The sequence below is a fragment of the Mytilus californianus genome, unplaced genomic scaffold, assembly GCF_021869535.1.
Source record: "Mytilus californianus isolate M0D057914Y unplaced genomic scaffold, xbMytCali1.0.p SCAF_4, whole genome shotgun sequence".
Lineage (NCBI taxonomy): Eukaryota > Metazoa > Mollusca > Bivalvia > Mytilida > Mytilidae > Mytilus > Mytilus californianus.
In genome coordinates, this window is record NW_026262690.1 from 59,185,338 (window position 1) to 59,201,098 (window position 15,761).

Sequence of the window (15,761 nt, forward strand, 5' to 3'; positions counted from 1 at the left end):
TAGTTTAGAGATAAAGTTAAATTAAAACAGAAGTGTTCTGATAGCACATCTTTTATCTTGTGTTTATTCCTGTAGTGTTGGTGTCTTACTTTGTTCTATGAATATATGGCTAGTATTATATCTTCGTTATTGGTCAATAAAATTTCAGTCTTCTTTATATTGCCTTACGATAGAGTTTTTATATGTTTTATCTCTTCACAGTTATTTTACAATTCTACAAAATATTTCATTGTTATTTCTGAATGCAATTTAAAGTAACTACAAAAAAGTTTTGTCAAAGATACCAGGCATATAATTTTTGGTAGGTCATACGCGAAAAACTGACATTGAAAAATATGAATGAAATAAAAAAAAAGTGAAAATTTATGTAGATATAAAAATGACAGAAGTATTTTATATTTTATGAGCAACAATAGGACAATCTAGTTTATGTAAGTCCCAAGTAATTAATCTCTCATATTTGTCACAATAGAAAACACTAGTCTGTACTTCATATAATAAAATATCATTAACATTTTAAATATTTCACGCGCCATGACTTTTTTCATTATAAATACATTATATTTTACAACACAGCATTTTTATTTTGCATGCAAAAGGGGTGCAATATAAAGGCATTTCAATGGAAAGATGTAAAAAAATGTATTGATATAGATTGTTCAAGTTTTTATGCCTGTCCCTAGAATATAAAGACTTTTCTTCGATTTTGACCCTGAACACCATAAATAATTGCTTTATGAAATTAATATTTTATAGCTTTAAATAAACTTGCATAATAAACTAACAAATTAAATAAACTGTAACCTTACTTTATAGGGTTAAGATGAAAGAGTATTTTGACAACATGGGGAATTTCGTAAACCAACATAAAGTAACGTGATGGTTTCCCATATAGTAGGTCACAAGGTAAGTTGTTCATATAAATCTACTTTATCCTGTTAACGAATTTATGTGACCGCCTCAAATATAAATTATGTGAAATGATAATTGCCATGTATTATTTTAAAAACATAACCCTTTCTTTATAATATTCCAAGGTGGCATTTACACTTTTGAGGGCTAAATAAAATTGTTCTATGCTTTCATTCATTTCTATTTGTCTTCTTGAGAAAATCAGAATGATAAACGTACAAACTCTTTTAAATTGCAATTTTATTATTTGTTTTTAAAATTGACAAAGGTATCCTGTTTGATTGCATTCCAAAATATCCTGTCTTACGACAAACTTTAGGACTATAACATAAATGATACCAATTGTATGGTCATCATACGACACATCTTAGACTGTAAAACAAATATGTATTTCCTGTGATATTCCTAATGGGGATAGTACTAGCATTATTTTTAGCCATTTTTTCGTTTAATCAAAAAGTATTCTTTTTTTTTCTTCTACAGTGAAATAATAAATAGAATTAACTTTAGTATTTATAATAAGATTATTATAATTAGAATGATATTTATTTATTTAATTATAATAACTATATTAAATTACAAAGAAAAGGTAAAGATAAAGAGAGAAAAGTTATACATCATGAATATGTTGATTAAATGCAATTTTTGTAGTCAAATATTTATAAAATAATGATTATATGATTCTGAAGTATTCTATTACAGTTGTATGCAATGAATTTCATTTTTAAAGAAATCGAAAATCTAAGGATTTATTTAAACTATGGGACAAACAAACATTGCACGTCGCACACGAAAACTTCATGGGAATATATTTAAAGTACAATACATAATTCTTAAATTGCAGTTGAAAGGACTGCATGCCTTATCAGAATCACAATATCTAATCCCATAACACACATTTAAAGCAGGAAATTGAGAGTAACAAAACAAATGTTTTATTGATATAAACGTAAAGCAGATACTTTTCATGATTATACTGAGAATATCATAAGATATATATATATTTTGATGCCTTAACTTTACGATACATATTAGTATATATCCTAATTAACGACACTTTCACAAATTTTACTAAGGACGAAGATATGTCTTAGTTTAAAGATACCTTCGACAAAAAGGCCTTCGCAATCTTCGTTATAGTTTGACGCCTGTGTTTTAAGTTTTCTTTATCTTGATATGCATGATAATAAGCATTCATGACTTTATACTTGAACGAAAATGTGATTTTAATAAATATTAATTTACAGCCTGTTAGACATGGAGCCATCCACATGTCATAATAAAAAAATATCCACGGGTGGAATTAGTCTTTAGAGATTAGAATACATCAGGCTCCAAATTGTCAAAGTCTAGTATTTAACAATGATGTTCATCTATGTATAGCATACCGTATCGTCTTAAATGAAAACAACTCTTGGTAATTATACTTTTTCTATAATAACATAGTTTAAAGATTTTTCGTCTGTACAAATTCCTACTTGTAAAAATAAGTTTATATAACATTCTGATTTTTGTCGAGTATCTAAATCTTATGCAAAAGTATTCTGTACCAACTCTATTGCAATTTAAGGTATCTTTAGAAAAAAATATATATTAAGATTCTATCTCAAAATCATTTAAAACTAATGATGCACTCAGCTTCAAATTCATTTGAAAAGCGAAAAATATTATAACCATATTAAAATGTGTATTGTATTTATCCATAATTATCATTTTTCATTAATCAAAATATTAATAATACTACATTTATGAAACTATATCAAACAGTTTTCATTTACGGCTATGAACTATACCTTTTCAAAGTACTTTTATACAATTTTTCGTGTTTTGACGTTAGAAAAATCACCCGGAGCCGTTACATTGGTTTGAATTAACTAGGTAAATTATTTAGATATATAGAATATCCAAGAAAATTTTCATTTATCCTTGCTACAACAGCAATAATTGTTTTGGTTTTTTTTTTTGTGTGTGTGAAATATTTCAATTACAGAAAATGTATATATTTCATAATTCAGACATTGTGACCTATAATGGTTTACTTTTATAAATTTTGACTTGGATGGAGAGTTGTCTCATTGGCACTCATACCACATCTTCTTATATCTATGTAAGATTGTATTTACAAACAACACCACGGATACCAGGAAAATTCCAAAAATACGCAACTGAACAAACTGTATAACTACCCAATGTTTTTAAACTGGAAGGATTAAAACAATAGTAAAAACAATAGCTAACAGAAAGATGTAATGACTTAAATTATGTGACAAATTGGTTTTGTTAATATGTAATCAATACCCAAACATTACTCTTGCTTGATCTGTCTTGGTTTGACGATGTAATTTCTTTGTTTACTATATTGACCTGTCGTAATTCCATGAGTGTATGCACTTTTTTTTTTAAACATCACCGAGTATTTTTCTAAATAAAAAATACGAGGTTCTTTTCTAAAATGACACTATTTGAATATTGTAATATAATTAATAAAAGGATATAACCAACTGAGTTATTATTCATTTTCAACCAACCCAGCTTTGTTTTCCAAAACGATTTAAAATTTGAGCTCATTAAGTTAAAAATAGAAAATTTGATAAATAAAAAATTAATTAATTAATTAAGGCATATTCAAAACCTTTATCATGTTTTGCTCCGCTTTTCAAGTATATGTTTTAATAATTTTTCTTTGGTGAAATTTGTGGTTTTCAGTTTTGAGTTTTCTGTGTTGTCTTGTCGACTGATATTTGTCTTTTCGTTGTTTTTCTTTTTGGCCATGGTATTTTTTGTTTTTTTTTTACGTATGATTTTTTATTTCCCCCAGGTATGTTTCACCTCTTTTTGTGTCTTCAACAACCTCGAGACAAATTACGATTCTTTATACACTATTTATAAAGACCACACAAACTCTCACAAAAGTTGAATTTACTTTGATGAATGTTTCCGTATTACAATAGTCAGTAATCAGCACTTTTGTGTTGACATGAAATATAATTGATAAGTTCAATTTATTTTGATATTCTATTTATGAAATGTTGATTTACAAGAAATATTATGTATGTTCTACACCAAAGAATAGATATCCTTAGCCGTACTTGGCACAATGTTTCTTAAATTTTCAGTACTCTCTAGAGCAACTTTGTATTTGATACTGTCTTCAAACTGTTTTAATACATACGTCTTCGATGTATTTTGTGAAAACGAAACGCGATTCTTGCATTCCAAATTATAAGCCTTGTATCTTTGAAGAGTTTTTAAGTTACTTCACTATATTTTCAAAAACTACTTGCATGATACTTAATTCCATAACTATACAGGTATAAAAAAAGTTACAAGAATTTTCAACTTTTTCATGGTAAAACCAATATGTGTACTAAATTTTTTGAAAAATATTTAAGTGAAAGACCAATAGACATTTGATCAAGAAAAAAATTGTGAAAAATACTCTCAGATAACTAAACGACTTATTTTAAATCATTTTTTTCTTTTTTGAACTGGTAATTGATTAAAAATTATAACCGTATATACTACAGATCAAAATGCGACCCTAGTAACAAGTAATCATTATATATATTTGATTGTATTAGTTGAATGCAGTGTATTATTTCAGCTATTCCAACCATTAAAATCCTTGACAAATTATATGGATTTGATCTAGATCGTCGACAATGTTTTTCTTTGTCCCTCTAAACGTTTGACAATGAGCGTTTCCGAAATATTAGAAAACGCGTCTATTCAAAATATCTTTATGTAAATAGTATTTTCTCAAACATCCTGCACTTATTTCAATATTTTTAAATGATTGAACACATATTTTATTATTTTACCGTAATTTAAATATTTTACATTTCTAAAAAAAATATGAGAAGACGAAGCACGAACGTTTATGACGGAGTAATTCAGCTAAACTTATAAACAGTAATTAGAGTTCTAGAATCAAAGTGATATATACATTTCTTAAGTTTTTGATAAGATGTCAAAACAAAGTTTCTCTATATGATTTTGCTTAAAAAAAGAAATGACTTATTTGCCTTTTAAATAAAAAAGAAATGATTTTTTTGTCCTTATAAAATATTTTGTTCACAGAATTATTATGACTATTTTTCATGCTGTGTTTTTTTTTTCAGTTTCCTTATATTCATTGTTTTTCATTTCAAATTCACCTGTCTTTTAACTTTATCTAATTCAATGATTAAATAAACTTGAGTTTTTGTGTGCTGTATGATGATTTTATCATAAAAGGTCCGATTTAATCCATATAACTAAACTTTACTCAAACGGAAAATACTCTTAGAACAAGTAAAAGATTATCATACCATTTTTCAAAACGTTTGAATGGCGTACCTAAAATTGGACAGTTCCTGCTATTAAGGTGAATATCAAAGATATGGTGGTATTTAAAACAACATTAAAAAGAATTTGTTTGTATATTATTTAATTGAAAAATCATCTAAAGAAGAAATCAATAATATCAGTGAATTAATTTTCGTTAAATATTCTATACTTTGCCCATTTTAAAAAATTTAATGGTAGCAAAATGCTAATACATGAGATAAAACACTGAAACTTGCTGTGGAACTTTTTTAATTTTTAAACAGAAACGAGCCTTTGAGAAATATTGTAATGATAAAATACTTAATATAGGTTTTTTTTCAATTACTATAGTTTTGTGTTATCTGAACATGAAATATATGATTGACAATCTAAAATATTCATAGAAATTTTCAATTTGCGATTATGTCAATGATGGTATCATATAATAAATAGATTATATATTCCTTTGGGACCATAGTCAGATAACTGATTTTGGACATTGTGCTTTCAACACTTTTATCGTGACATTTTAACGGAATCTGGATTAATTTACATGGCTGGTGACGCAACTATCACAATAAATACTTACCTTGTCTACCCACCCTTTTTAGAGTTTTAGAGTTCCCTCAGTAGTTTTTACTTGGTTTGTATATTTTAAGTGAGTTTCTGAGATTTGACCATGGTAAACAATGTGACGTACCCGGAATAGTTGCATAAACGCATAATGATGTGTGTGGATTTATGTCCGGTCCCTTCCTTATTCTATTACTTTTATCATTAAGGAATTAAGCTACTTAAAAAAATGAAAACAACACGTTTAATAATTTCATGCGTCCGAAGCGCTTTTCTTGATTTACCTTCATCAGGAACGCTCAATGTCAAACATTTGAAATCCGAGGGATGTATAAGTACCGAAACAGTTGAAGAGATATATGACAAAAATACCTAAAACAAATAGCCAAATTCATCAAACTGCACTACATTCAAATTCGAAAAACACATTTAAATATATATTAGTTTATTATTAGACTAGAATATATAAGAACAATTATATGAAATATCATATTACAGAATGCTGGCAGGTACTTAAAGGAAGATTAATAATAACGGTCACTATACTTCTAAATATCTATCGCATAGTAACTTCGTAAAGGCTAGTCGAACTACTTCAATATACGATCTCGTGCAATGGTAACACAGCTTTTGTTAAGAAAAACGTAAAAGTACAAAATATATCGCACATCATAACCCCTAAAGTATGGTAGCATTTCCTTTCTCGGAAACAAATAAGACATATTGTTTATAAAGACTATACCAATCAGATTTAACTTCAAGTTACGTTACTCTGGCATAATCACATTTCCATATTTATTTATATATATAAATGTGAACCGGTAATTAATGATAATCAAGATAATCAAGGCTGTCGTTTCCGTCGCCGCTATGGATCATCTGCACATATGGATTTGAGCACTTTAGGTCTTTTTTAAAACCTTCAAGAAACTGACAGGATGAAGAACAGTTGTGAAAGCGCGGTTCATTTCCCGATATTTTGTTTGATTTTTAGAATAACATTGTTGTATTTCGGTGTATCAAATTCATATATTTTCCTCGGTAATTGAGATCACATTTTAGACTAAAATGAAATAATATGGGATTATACTTGTGTCATTTCCCCCTTAAACTTGAGTTAATTGCCCCTTGAAAATATTCAGTTTTTTTGGGGTTTTTTTTTTACTCCTGTCCTGTTTAAATCCTCTTGAGTTTTATAACCCTATGTGGTCATGTCAGATGGTATCCTAGAATATGCCTGAAAAGTTGAACATTGAACGTTTAGCCAACAACAATCCATCAACCAGGATGTTTATAAAGCACCGAAAAATAAAGCACAAGTATGAAATTTGAATTAAGATTAATAAGTTTGTCTTAACTGACTGAGCGCTTTCAGAGATAGCTTTTATAATGTTCTACGGCGTACGAACATTTTATTTTTTCCATGTCGCCTCCATGTAATTTGTTTATATTGCCAATTCTATTACATTAAATGAATGCTTGGGTTGATTTATGTGGTATGCTTCTCATCTAATCTGCCAATGTTTTACTTTTAGCCCCACCAAATGTTCATGTGTCTGTTCTCAGTCAAAATTCAAGATATTAATAGTCTTTCTTTTGTTGCATTTGCATTTATAAAGACTTCTCGTAGATATGAATTGTTTCATAATATGTCATTTTTATGGTATGTTTAAATTAGGTACCAGTTGTTTACCAATATTCAAATCATATAAAATCGATTAAAAAGATACAAATCAAGGTAGCAAAAAATAGATTGAGGGAACCACACGATCTCCAGGAGCAAGACCAGGTGCGTCGATGGGGTAAATAATGGCAACAGTAGTATACCGCTGTTCAGTAGTCATAATTCGATTAAGCAAAAGCAAATCCGGGTAACAAACTAAAACCGAGGGAAACACATCAAGTGTCTCCTGTTATGCATGCATCACCGCCATGCAAACCTACACCAAGTCAAAATGGCACAATCGGAAATAGGACACAATCGGTTAAATGACAGATCGGACGACTATTCCTTCTGCTATTTAACAATTTCAGACCGCAAAAACATGTCGATAGTAAGTTGAACACACACATCGTGACGGTCAACCAATTCGAGAAGGTTACTGTCAAAGATATGTAGCGGTTATTTTGGTCGTTGAAATAGCAAATAAATACTTTTGTACCATACATTGGTCGAGTAGCAAATACATATGCATGTATATACTTTGACTAGTCAATTTTAAGTCCAACAAATTAAAACCACATACACACATACAAACAGTTAGTTATATTATATGACGACGTGCATATTAGAGAGCCACATAGCAGTCAACTGTAGTAAGTGCTGATTTGTAAAGCTAGGCAATGTGGTACGATTGTCAACGTAACAACTATCCACCAGAGTTCTGATGACATCGTTATTTAGCAATTATAGGTCACCAGACGCCATAGCCAGCTATTAAAGACACAGAAATGAAAATGTGAAACAATTCAAACAAGAAAACCAAACGGCCTAATTCATAACAATACAATAACGAAAAACAAATATGACAGACATGAAACAAACCCCAACCAATGGATTAAAGGCTCCTTACTTGGGACAGGCACATTAATAATGTGGCGGGTATGTGTTTCTTAGCGCTCAAACGTGCCCTAACCCTGTGACAGTGGTATGACAGCACAATATAAAGACTAAACGGTAAAACTCAGTATCTAATCGCTTTACTCGATAGATTGGTACGAAGCACAAAAATCAACTAACATAAAAACAATAGACACAAAGCACCAAAATAGATGTACCCGTCATTACTGAGAGATAATTCATAGCCAATTACAACTAATAAATAAATCAGTACATCAGCACACATCCAACGGATCTAGTGTACATGCGTAATAAACAGACTGAGAAACGCATAATTGTGTGTGTGAATTTGTGTCCGGTTCCTATCTTATCATATTACTTTTATCATTAAAGAATTAAGCTACTTAAACTGCACTACAATCAAACCCGGAAAACACATTTGAATAATATTAGTTTTGTTATTAGACTAAAATATATAAGAACAATTATATGAAATATCATATTACAGAATGCTGGCAGGTACTTAAAGGAAGAATAATAATAACGGTCACTATACTTCTAAATATCTATCGCATAGTAACTTCGTAAAGTCTAGTCGAACTACTTCAATATACGATCTCGTGCAATGGTAATAAAGCTTTTGTTAAGAAAAACGTAAAAGTATACAAGGCTCCGAAAGTACAAAATATATCGCACATCATTACCCCTAAAGTGTGGTAGCATTTCCTGTCTCGGAAACAAATAAGACATATTGTTTATAAAGACTAAACCAATCAGATTTGAATTCAAGTTATGTTACTCTGGTATAATCACATTTCCATATTTATTTATATATATAAATGTGGACCGGTAATTAATGATAATCAAGGCTGTCGTTTCCGTCGCCGCTATGGATCATCTGTACATACGGATTTGAGCACTTTAGGTCTTTTTTAAAACCTTCAAGAAACTGACAGGATGAAGAACAGTTGTGAAAGCGCGGTTCATTTCCTGATATTGTGTTTGATTTTTAGAATGACATTGTTGTGTTATGTGTATCAAATTCATATATTTTCCCCAGTAATTGAGATCACATTTTTTTTTACTCCTGTCCTGTTTAAATCCTCATGAGTTTTATAACCCTATGTGGTCATGTCAGATGGTATCCTAGAATATGCCTGAAAAGTTGAACATTGAACGTTTAGCCTACAAAAATCCATCAACCAGGATGTTTATAAAGCAACGAAAATAAAGCACAAGTATGAAATTTGAATTAAGATTAATAAGTTTGTCTTAACTGACTGAGCGCTTTCAGAGATAGCTTTAATGATGTTCTACGTTGTAAATATCTATCGCATAGTAACTTCGTAAATAAGACATATTGTTTATAAAGACTAAACCATCAGATTTGAATTCAAGTTACGTAACTCTGGCATAAACACATTTCCATATTTACTTATATTTATAAATGTGTACCGGTAATTAATGATAATCAAGGTATAGCTATGGGTACTCGTGATCCTACATCCTGAAGATACTGTTTACTAATAATTTGGCATTTCACAAACGTTTCTCAGTCTGTTTATGACGCATGTACAATATATAATATACAATTATATATATATATATATATATATATATATATAGAGTCTATAAGAATCTACCAACCAGTAAACTTAATAGGTATAGGATCATCAGCCAACACTTCAGGTTACCAGATCACAATCTGAAAGATTTTGATCACATGAAGATCCTTGTGATCGAACAGGATTGTACATGGCAAAATAGGCAAAGAGAGAATCGGGAGAAGTTTTGGATAAAAACACTGGGTGTCCTCCATCCAGATGGAATCAATAGAAAGAAATAATGAAATTTACAGTCTAATGTTTATATTATGATATTCAGGATTTTGGATTAAAATCAATCGACTAAAACTTACCTGTATTATTATTGATCTATGTTTACACCTTATACATTATATATCAGTATTGTTAAAACTTTTAACACTGAGGAAGGCCATTTGTTGAGCCGAAATATTTGCAATTATTGTATAATTTATATCATCTGTTCAGTTTTTCCATCTTTGTGCGATGATATTCAACACTTTTTAGTGTTTTGTTTTCCATCTATTTATCGGTATTGTTACACAATCTTTTAGACTCATATATATATATATATATATATATATATATATAAAAGTCTAAATTGAAAACAACGTTCAAACCTATATATATATATATAAGTGCCTATAAATAGCAGCACATGACATACAAATCTATGGGAATGTGGATTAATCAGTACAGAGATTAATTCAATTACACAAATAAAATTATAGATTGCCTAACAATGTAATTTTAACACACTATTGTCCAAATCATAGAAGTCAACACCGAGTGGGACACCACGGCGAGAAGGAGAAGAGAAAAAATTTTTGGATCCACCAACTCCACACTTTAGAACCTGATGGTCTTAACGAAAAAGATGAGAAAAGATACAGGAAAGATAAAGAATAATTTAGTACACAGCATCGTCCTTTTTATCCTGTAATATTGGCCAATGGACGTTGCTAACTTCAACCACCAATTTTGTAAAAATCTTGAACTTCATCCAAATTATGTATTATTTTCAAGGCAGCTAAATTCAAGTGCAACATATACATTGAGCTGCAAAAGTTTCTTATCATCTACATCCGATTTCACCTGGATAGATGCACGCTTGATAAAGCTAGTTAGTCTAGCGAAATATTGCGTTTATTTTCATCATTTTGTAAATATTTTAAACATTCTTATATTTACATACTAAATAGTGTGTTAAAATTACATTGTTAGGCAATCTCTATATATATTTATATATATATATATACAAACAACATTTTCCAAAAGACCAAATGAGTGAAAAAGTATATTTTAACAATACGCATTTGACTAGCAGGACGAACAACTGATGTTCTTAAACCCTGCTGACTGCCATTGGCGATTGCCAAATAAACGGATCACAAGATGTAACAAAACAGATCTCTACCAAGAAATTTGTTTTGCATGCACTCGTATAAAAATTGCGGTTTTTATCCAACGCAATCATAGGTTTGAACGTTGTTTTCAATTTAGACTTGTTTATATATATATATATATGCGATCTGATCAACCATTAAGTTTGCTGTGATGTTTTCTTTATACATCATATTTATATATAAATGTTTTGCATTTTTTGTTTGCATAAGTGTTTTGCGTATTTTGTTTGCATAAGTGATGTGGCCTTTTCCAAAATCAATTATTAGCAACTCTTCGGAAATGCCTGTGTTAATGGGATAGAATAATTAATTTGAAGTCGATGACTAAACTTAATAAAAAAAATTAAAATATGCAGCCCTCGGTGACTAAAGCTTAAGCAGGTTGAGAGGAAGTTAGATGGTCACGCTATGTCGAGAATAGATATCTGTTATGATTAATTTAGAATAAGCCAAATAATATTTTTCTTCTGTTCAGATGTTACATTTTTTGATCGGTTACGTAATAATTTTGATATGATACTGCTGGTATACATGTAAATATGAAGAATAATGCATAGTTTAATAATGTTTCTGAGGGGAAACATTTCTGAAAAGAAAATTGTGGAAAAAAAAACGCGCTACAAAAATTGAAGCTGCATGATCTATGTACTGTGCCCTTAGTGTACATATACACTTATTTTACATAAATATATATATATGATAGGATGCAATCAAATTATTTTCATATCATATAGAGATGACTCGGGTATATCTGTTCATATTTACCAATATTTTACAACTGGAATATCTTAATTTGTACATTCGTATATGATTTTTTTTATTTATTATATTATAAATTACTACAGATTTAGTACAAAAAAATGATTTCATATGCATGCATATGACATGTATATACATTTATTATTTATTACAATAGTAACAACATTAACGATACAAAATTCACTGCAACAGTTGCGCCTTTCGACAATAAATGTATCTTCGTTGATGCTAGAGAAATTGTGTAACAACAAATTTCAATTTCAGAACAAATAAAGTATCCATGTTTGGTTTCAATACTCTCGTTTGAATGAATATAGAGAAGAGTGTGAGTAATACATTGTTATTATATCAAATATTAAAAAAATAATGTTATCTTATAAACAATATATATTGAACTATTGAAATGTTGAACTATTGAAATATTCTATCTTAATCTCTTTTTTTTCCAGAAATATGCAAGAATACATGTATAGCAATATTTGAAAAGCAGCGCTTACTGAAAGATGCGTTATGTGTGAATTATAATTTAAATACAATACAACTGTAAATTTCGAATAAAATATCATTTGTACTCTTTAATTTTGTTAAAAATCATTTGAAAATTTTATACAAATTTGGTCATATTCCCGTTTACTTAAAATGTCGCATCCATATTCTTCTATACAATTTTTCAACTCGTTATTACAAACGAACGGGTTTAATCCCAATGAATATGTCCTACAAACTATTTCAATAATAACAATTATAAATTTCTGTTCGAAAAATATTAAACTTGAGAAGGAAAAGATATAGAATTATACAAGAAAAGTAAAAATGTAAACAACAAGTTATAAATTTCATGCATCCGAAGCGCTTTTCTTGTTTAACCTTAATCAGGAACGCTCAAAGTTGAATTTTTAAAAGCCAAAGATGTGTAAGAATCGAAACACTTGAATAGCTATATTATCAAAACGGACCTTAGAAAATAGCCATATCCGTCTAAAGTTAACTTTGCCTGAGGGAGTTGAAACCGATGAACAGAATATTCCCTTAAATGTCGCCACAGACCTTACAGGTGGTATGACGGATAGAAATGCAATGATTAAACGCCATAAATTATTTTTTCTTCTGTTTGATCTGTTATCAAACAATTGTTTGTCCTACTCATTAATCTGATTAAAAGTATTAATACAGAAGAACTTTAATTATATGAATTGTATCCACGCACAACGATCGTGATTTATTCTTACTCATTTAACATTCCTATCTATTAAAGTATCCATAGTTATAAGTGTAATGCTTTATGAATTGGCATTTAGGGAGATATATGTATTACCAGAGTTCATCAATTTTATATTTCAATGCATTCTAATAATATTAAACATGGAATGAAAGTATTGAAATTTCTGAATAAGCTGTAATGTCGGTGTCGGGCTTTCGTCAATGCCTAAAAAAGTGCACATTATTTTCTTGAAACGTGACGGCAAGCAACAAAGGCAAATACTGGCTCAAAGATAAAGTCGTCGATATTACAGTATAAGAAAACATGATTTCTGTTTCAACAGATAAATACTTTGAGCTTGAGTTCAACAACTGTAAACTTTCGTTGATACCATAATATCTATTATTGTTTTACGATTAAAACACAGAAAAACTACTTTTCCTCTAAAAAAATACTTGTATCTATGGCTTTGTTTACGAAAATTAAAATGTTTTGGTTTTTTTTTTCTGAATTTCTGAATTTCTTTATGCATTTCATCATTCTTATAATCGAGGTTTTGGCTCTCAAAAAAATAGTTTAAACCCGCCACGTTTTTAAGTATTATGTCCATCTCCAGAACCTCCGGTTGTCCTTGTTTTTTCTTATCATGAATTTCATTTTTTTTAAATAGGTTGGTAGCAGATGTTGTGTAGTCTTTGTTCAATTCTTATTTTAACAAGTTGTCTAAACTCCGTACAGTTTAGGGCTGGGCATATGTTATAGACGAATAGTGAATAAGAATGGGACCTATTGATAAAAAAATAGTTAATTGTGATTAAGGGTTGTAGTCGTATCGACGTAACTACTTTTATTCGAGCGCCATGGCTGAGACTTTTGTTGAAGAAACCCACTGTGTACCAATTATATGCCTGGTATCTTTAATATATTAGAAATATTGTTCTTATGTATCATAATGCCCTTTTTGGAGTTTTTTTACACTAAGACATGTCTTAAGATGGTTATACGTCTTTTTCAGATTTAAAAAAAACCCAGCATGAACATTTACCTGTGATCAACTCAGAACTTGAATCCTTGAAAGATAAATCGATTTTATAATATTCAACCAAGGCAATAGTTCCAACTCCTCATTATTATATAAGTAAGAGAACATGCCTTTTCTTTAAAGATGCATAAGAGGATTTTAGAAAATGTAGTTTTCGTGCGAAGAATTTCCATCAGCAACGACACCTGTCTAAGTCATACATCAGTATACTGTTTTGACCAATATTTAAATACACTCTCCCGAAACCTAGAGTTAACTGAATGACCATGGAAGCTTTGTATTACTATTTTATAAAAATGGTTGTTTGTATGTATAAATATTTAGAACAAACTATACAGGTATATGTTGTCATATTTTTTTTCGCTACTTCTCTCTTCCTCAAGAGATAAATATTTCTAGATATTAATTGTGTCGTTTACTACAATCAACTGTTTCAGCAGGTATAACATGTTTGACTTAATCATGTGCTGAGGTAAAAGTGATGGATTTGCAAATCTTGAGCATACTATAATCTCAGAAGTCAGTTCTGCAGTACTGACATGATTAAAACTATTCCGACTTTTAATTTACTTCATAACTTATTTAAAAAAAGGGTTTCACGTCAAAATTGCAAATATAAATAAGAATAGGTGGTATGAGTGCCAATGAGACAACTCTCCATCCAAGTCACAATGTGTAAAAAGTAAACAGTCATAGGTCAAAGTACGGCCTTCAACACGGAGCCTTGGCTCACACCAAACAGCAAGCTATAAAGGGCCGCAAAAAGACTAGTGTAAAACAATTCAAACAGGAAAACCAACGGTCTAATCTATATAAAAAACGAGAAACACTTAAGAACCACACCAACAAACGACAACCACTGAACAACAGGCTCCTGACTTAGGACAGGTGCATAAAAATGAAGCGGGTTTAAACGTTTTAAGAGGCGCCAACCTTCACTCTAACCTGAAACAGTGGAATAACAGTTTATGATCGTCGTGTAGAAAGAAGTCATTATCATTGTTTTTATATTTTTCTAAACGAACAAAGTATCTGATTAAACAATACTTTGAATGCATTGTACGCATTTTCATTAACGTAATCAACGTCTTCTAAAGAAAACCGAAGTTCAGGTTTGCTTATTTTATTCTTATGACCTCAGAAATCTACATTTTACTTCAAAAAAAATATTCTTTGGTGACCGAGCGATGATGTGTTGCTGTGTAATTGAAGCATTGTCTGCCACTTTTTTTCTATTTTTTTTTTTTATTAATGTTAATAAATATTGTAACTGGTAAGACACTGCTTTGGAGATTATGCTTAAAGAAGGATTTCGACCTAATTTGCTTTTCCAAAGAACTAAACTGTACTGATAGCGACATCCCGAAGAATTTACTTTCAGAATTCTTACCTGGCATTACAGAGTCAAATTTGTACT

At 29.8% G+C, this 15,761-nt stretch overlaps 1 long non-coding RNA gene across 1 annotated transcript; it reads left to right on the plus strand.

Annotated features, from left to right (window-relative positions):
* Positions 1 to 829: 829 nt before the first annotated feature.
* Positions 830 to 14,739, plus strand: LOC127698538 (uncharacterized). The gene is made up of 3 exons (XR_007980876.1): positions 830 to 906; positions 12,366 to 12,426; positions 14,318 to 14,739. It is a non-coding gene; the product is annotated as an uncharacterized LOC127698538 (long non-coding RNA).
* The last annotated feature ends 1,022 nt before the right edge of the window (positions 14,740 to 15,761 follow it).